Source organism: Centruroides sculpturatus, unplaced genomic scaffold (assembly GCF_000671375.1).
Source record: "Centruroides sculpturatus isolate CEXI.00-Female unplaced genomic scaffold, Cexi_2.0 scaffold706, whole genome shotgun sequence".
Taxonomy (NCBI): Eukaryota; Metazoa; Arthropoda; class Arachnida; order Scorpiones; family Buthidae; genus Centruroides; species Centruroides sculpturatus.
The window spans coordinates 31,786-37,785 of NW_019385092.1; positions in this window are offsets into that span (position 1 = coordinate 31,786).

A 6,000-nucleotide genomic window follows, 5' to 3' on the forward strand; every position below is an offset into this window, starting at 1 on the left:
AGAAAACCTTTCAAACAGCCGTAGTCCGTAAACTTCACACATGTCAGGCTGCGATTGGCTTGTGTATTTAAGGATTCCTACAATGTGAAATTCGTATAACGTGGAACGTACGAGGGCTGTTCAAAAAGTATCGGACCTTTGGTCGGCAAAAATACATTTATTGCTTTTGAGGTACAAAACCCTAATCCCTTTCAAAGTAGTCTCCTTGGTAGTGTATACACTTCTCCCAGCGTTCCTGTCATTGCTGGAAACACTGCTGGAATGCATCTTTTGGAATGGCCATCAGCCGGTCCGTCGCATTCCGCGCGATGTCTTATCTTGACTAAAATCGGATTCCTTTTAGCAGCATTTTCAGCTTGAGAAATAGCCAAAGGTCACATGGAGCCATGTGGGGAGAGTACGGAGCGTGATGAATCACAGGAGTGTTGTGTTTGGCGACGAAAGCCTGAATCAGATGTGCAGAATGGGCGGATGCGTTATGACGATGGAGTTGCTAAGTTTTGATCGACCACAGATCCAGTCGTTTGCGTCACACAGCATCGGAAAGACGATGAAGGACCTCCTGGTAGTACTCCTTTGCGATGGTTTGGCCTTGTGGTGCGTACTCATGATAAACCACCCCAAGAGAGTCAAAAAAACTGACAACATGACTTTGATATTTCTGCGGCCTGCCACACTTTTTTTGGCCTTGAGGATCATCCCCGAAAGCCTGCTGAATCTTGCGAATGGTTTATGCTTGGGTATTGACGAGGTTTTTGGCAAAATTTGATGTAATATCGCTGCTCACGTTGTTCAGTCATTTTACAACTTAGTGGAATCCGACAAGAGCTCGCTACATGTCCTCACTCATAGGCCGACTGCCAACGACTGACGTTTCCTACAGGTGGGAAAAAATTCAGAGCTGTGCATGACTGTCCTTTCCACAACTCCACCGAAAGAGGCCTCCCGCGCATCATTGGTTTACGCAGAGAAAATAAAAGTCCGATACTTTTTGAACAGACCTCATATCTACGCATTATAGGGGGGGTCTACTGTAAATCGCAACAACATAATTACTTTCATATGCAAGTTATTAGAATTCAAACCACTGGTACACAATCTTAAGATACGAGGTATAAGTATGCTTCATATGTTATTCTGGCAAATTATCAAACATGGTACTTTATAACATATTACTTTATATATAATTCTTTTTTAAGGTTCAATTTTTACACATACCAGAGTCATTCTAAAAGAAAAGAACGTTTTGATCTGAAGATCCATGTAGTTCGCCCACCAGCCTCCACCGCTGCGTCATGGACCTTCCCATTATTTCGCACCAGTCCCACGCTAACAGCGAGCTACAATGATCGTTTACTGATTATAGTGTGACTGAAATGTGTGACAAAATTAAAGATCCCGCCAAGTGTGAGGTTTGTAGTGTAATATGCTTTTTGAATGCGAAAAAAGTCTGTCCTATTGAAATTTACAGACAGATAACCAAGGTTTATGGTAATGTGATGAATGCAGCTTCACTTTGAAAATGGTGCATCATGTTGGCGTCCTACATGTCCATGGCTAGAGGAGATCATAAATGCAGTTGCCTATTGTCAGACCCTTCACCGACTACGCCGCACCATTCAAAACAAATGGCGGAGATTGTTGTCCCGAGGCATTGAGCTGCTTCGGGATAATGCATGTCCGCATGATGCTGTGTTGATGAAGAACTTGCTTCAGCAGTTTAAATACCATCTGAGATGTTTATAATTTCATCTTCGGGGTATTTTTTAATTTGTGCATGTTCCTTAAATTTATGTTTACAAATATCCTTTTCCACACGTAGGATCTTTTATTTCTATTAACTTGACGGTTATTTCAATTCGAATGCTTGTACTGTTGTGATCGAATATACTCGAGACCTATCGCCGCTTCATGTTCTTTAACCCTTTTCTAATATATGGACAGTTTCTCGAATATAGAATTTTGGTTTAGTACAAGTACAGTACATTGTAACCTGTAAACAGTGCCTTCTTATTTGATTCATGTTACATTACATTTCTTACAGTAAATTGTGAATACTATATATAAAACAATGATTAATGGAAATATTGTTCTAAATTATATAATAGTGAAAAATGAAAATCAATAATAATTCCTACAAAGGGTCTATTAATTAATTTTCTTAACTTGTATGTTAAATTACTCCATTTTTTATGTTTAAATCTAATCACGGATTTAATTTTCCACACCTCATGTCTACGAATAACGTCATTAAACCTGGATATTTACTGTGAGACAAATCAACCTAATTAAAAAGGATTCATGTGATTGAAGATAATATTAATACAGCACCCCAACAAATATGACTTTCTTTTTACTCCACACTTGAGATGGCCCTTAAACTCATGCTAAAACGTATTAAATTAGCTCTGAAGGACTTTTCCATGTTATTTTAGCTTTAACAATGAAATAATCAAGAACAATGTAAAATGTATGCAATTGTTAAATACTATGATGCTCTTCAAACTATTTCGTTTAGATAAAGAGCCTCAGACTACGACATCAAATATCAATTCGTAGTCTGAGGCCGTAACAGAAGCTTGCATCATCATTTCGTTCTACAAAAGAACAAACAATTCCATCACGTTATTCTTTGTTTAAGGTGTATTTTAAGGCACATGAAACTGTATTTTCTTCGTAAAATGTGGTGGAACATGCCTCGGTTCTTAAAAAGTACTGCTTGTTTATGCACGGAAATGACTTCTGAGTACCGTGTTCTCACAAACGTACTGCAATGATCTTAAAAAAACCCTGTGTCAAACGGGTGCTAAGCAGTGAGCAACTAAACATAATGTTATGTGTTTGGTTTGTTTGCTTAGTTGCTTAAAAGCACACATTTTACCTTTAACAGAAATTGTACATTACACAAACAAATGGGATCAAAGGGGACTCTACACCCATTTCCTCGTGTGTGTCACCTAGTCACAAGTTGTGTGTAGTGAGTACTGTTTTCTTACGTTCTCACAATACAGGGTGTTTATAAATGAATGGTGCAGTTTTAAAAATTAATAATAAATCTATTTATTATCTTATATGGGCAAGCCTTAGGCCCTGTACACACTAGGCGTTTTTCAACGCGCTTTTAAACACGCGTTTTAAAGAACCAAGAGTTCTATGTAGCCGTACACACTCAAACGCCAAGCGCGCGTTAAACGCGCGTTTTGCGGGCACTTTACGGGCGCTTTGAGATATATGTGCTGCCTTATAGTGACGATGGAGGAGCACACACAATCAATTACTTTCTCGTCCATTTCCAAACTGAGCCAGTGCTAAACGCCGAGCTAACGCGCGTTAGCTCGGCGTTAAACGCGCATTGAAAAACGCCTAGTGTGTACAGGGCCTTACAGCATAAGCAGCGGCAACTGTCCAAGTTTTTTACGCATTAAACACAATCCTTCAATATGTGGTGCACATATTGAAGGATTGTGTTTAATGCATAAAAAACTTAGACAGTTGCCGCTGCTTATGGTCATACGACACACATCTACAGGGTAATCAAATTCTTCCCATGTGTGGTGTAGCATGTCATCCGTGATGGTCTGTAGTGCGTGCTCTATTCGATCACAGTTCCTCAAGGGACACGGGCATTGATGGTACATAAACTTGATCTTTAACAAACTTCCATGGAAAGAAATTGCTGGGTGTTAAATCTGGCAAACGGGATGGCCAGGGGAGCAGGTTGTTGTCTGCCGTTGCACCATGTCCAATCCAGCATTGGTGAAGAACATAATTAAGCATGACAAGCAGAGCGGGTAGCGCATAAAAAACTTGGACAGTTGCCGCTGCTTATGCTGTAAGGTTTGCCCATATAAGGTAATAAATAGATTTATTGTTAATTTTTAAAACCGCACCATTCATTTATAAACACCCTGTATATAAATGGCTCTCAAGTGTTCTAGATGAACTTTCTATAAATTCTTGAGTATACTCGTTCTATAAAGTGTGCAAAGATTTTAGTCTATCGCAACTAAATTGGCCTTACAAAGGCCAATTTAGTTGCGATAGACTAAAATCTTTGCACTAGATTAAATTGAACAGTGGGAAATTTACTTGTCAGTTGCATTGTTAGAATTGTGTAGAATGCTATTTTTTGTCTCAAGAATGCAGCAAGATTAAGAGTTTGTATTAATTACACTTGATTGTGTTGAATTTTTACAAATGAAATTCTGTATGATGATACACATCCATCACTGTTGCAAGTGTACTAGGAAGGACTACAAATGTTTTTAAATGGCAGTAGTTCTGTGACAGGTTCTCCTCTGCCTGTATTACCGAGTAGTGACACCAGAGGCCATTGCAACAGTCAAAGGAAAATTGGTGTGTAAGTGCCACAAATAGAACAAAATTGCTGCTGAGACAGCCATTAGTTGTGGATTGGCAGCACGCCACACTCAATGACATTCTATAGTTTGTAAGGTTTCTTTGAGGTGGGTGACGCGCCGACCGACTGCAGAATTGAAAGGACGACGCATTGCCCACAGAGACCTTCTGCCAATTATCAAAGCCATCTTTGGACACCCAAGGATGATGGAAGTGTTGAGACCGACAACACAGCAAAGCAGACAGTGTAAAGTTTTTCTCTAGAGGTGCCAGAATGCTTGTATTGTGTGTCATGGAGGCTAAGTACAAAAAATTGTTTACGTTTTTGTATTCAGTAAATTGGAAGATAAATATTTAAGGCTTCCATTTGAGTTGCCCTCGAATGACGTATTGTTTGTAGCCATCTTTGGGATTGCAAACAAATTCGATTTGTGTATGAGTTATAGAAGCAATAAATAGTTATAACAATTTTTTTTCTATTGTTTAAGAACAATGAAAAAAAATTCAGCAACAAGTTGCTTAACTTTCCTGGCACCATCTATTATTACATTTTTAAAACAATCTGTCCACTGCATATGTGCCAACTTACCATAGCCATTTCTGGCATATTTGCTATTTATTTCCTTTTTTACATGGAAATGAGCAATAGTATTATTGTTTGCAGTCTGCACTTTGAACCTAACAGGTGTACCCATTGTGTGTAGAAAACATTTGTGCAAGACATTAGTTCCTAAAAAGTTTGGACTGTCCCTGTATATGCCGAGGAAAATCATAGTGCCACGAAGACCACTAAAGTGAATGTCTTTGGATAAAAATAGATGATACCTATGATAAGCGGAGTATGCAACAGCAAGATGAAGCTCAAATGCCCGACCCACATCAGATAATCGGGCTCGTCGGTGTTTCTGTACGACAAACGTACACCAAACTCGTTCTTCATTTTAAAGGTCGATAAATTACGTTTATTGATGGCTTACTGCATTTGAAATATGGGGTGTCCACATTTACTTCCATATTCTCCTTCAAATTTTTACTCCCCCGGACATCCAATCAAACTTGATTTAAGAATGGTGTGTGTAAATTTTAATGAAATATATGGACCTCCGCTTGTCTGAATTTTGTGCGACTTGTCTTAACCCTTTGTTTCCTTTCCAGTTTGGATGCCATTTATGAACAGTTGTATATTATCCAGCTCCTTGATTTACGAATGTGATTGGTTGTTGTAAATTGAGGAGCGCCTGTATTTATTTCTTAATTTGGCAAATATATACACATTTTTCATGACTAATTTGCGGGACTGATAAATAATAAATGAAGTATTCAACTATTCTTTAATAGTAAATACCAGATAATTTGTGTGTGATAAATGAGTGTATCTGAATTACGTATTTCCTGCAGGTGTGCAGATTTTTCCTTTGAGTGTCATGTTCAATTCACTTCAAAGTTGGTGGCTCAGTTCAGGGTCTAGTAGTAATATGTTGTACAAAAGATGTGAATTGTACTAACAAGTTAAGCACCGATTATTCTGTCTCCCCTGGTCACAGCCATCAATTCCAATTGGTTTCCCATTTGTATTCTCACCAGCTATTACGAAAATACTTAATTTCCTATCGATTGCTGACTAAACTCGATTATATTGAA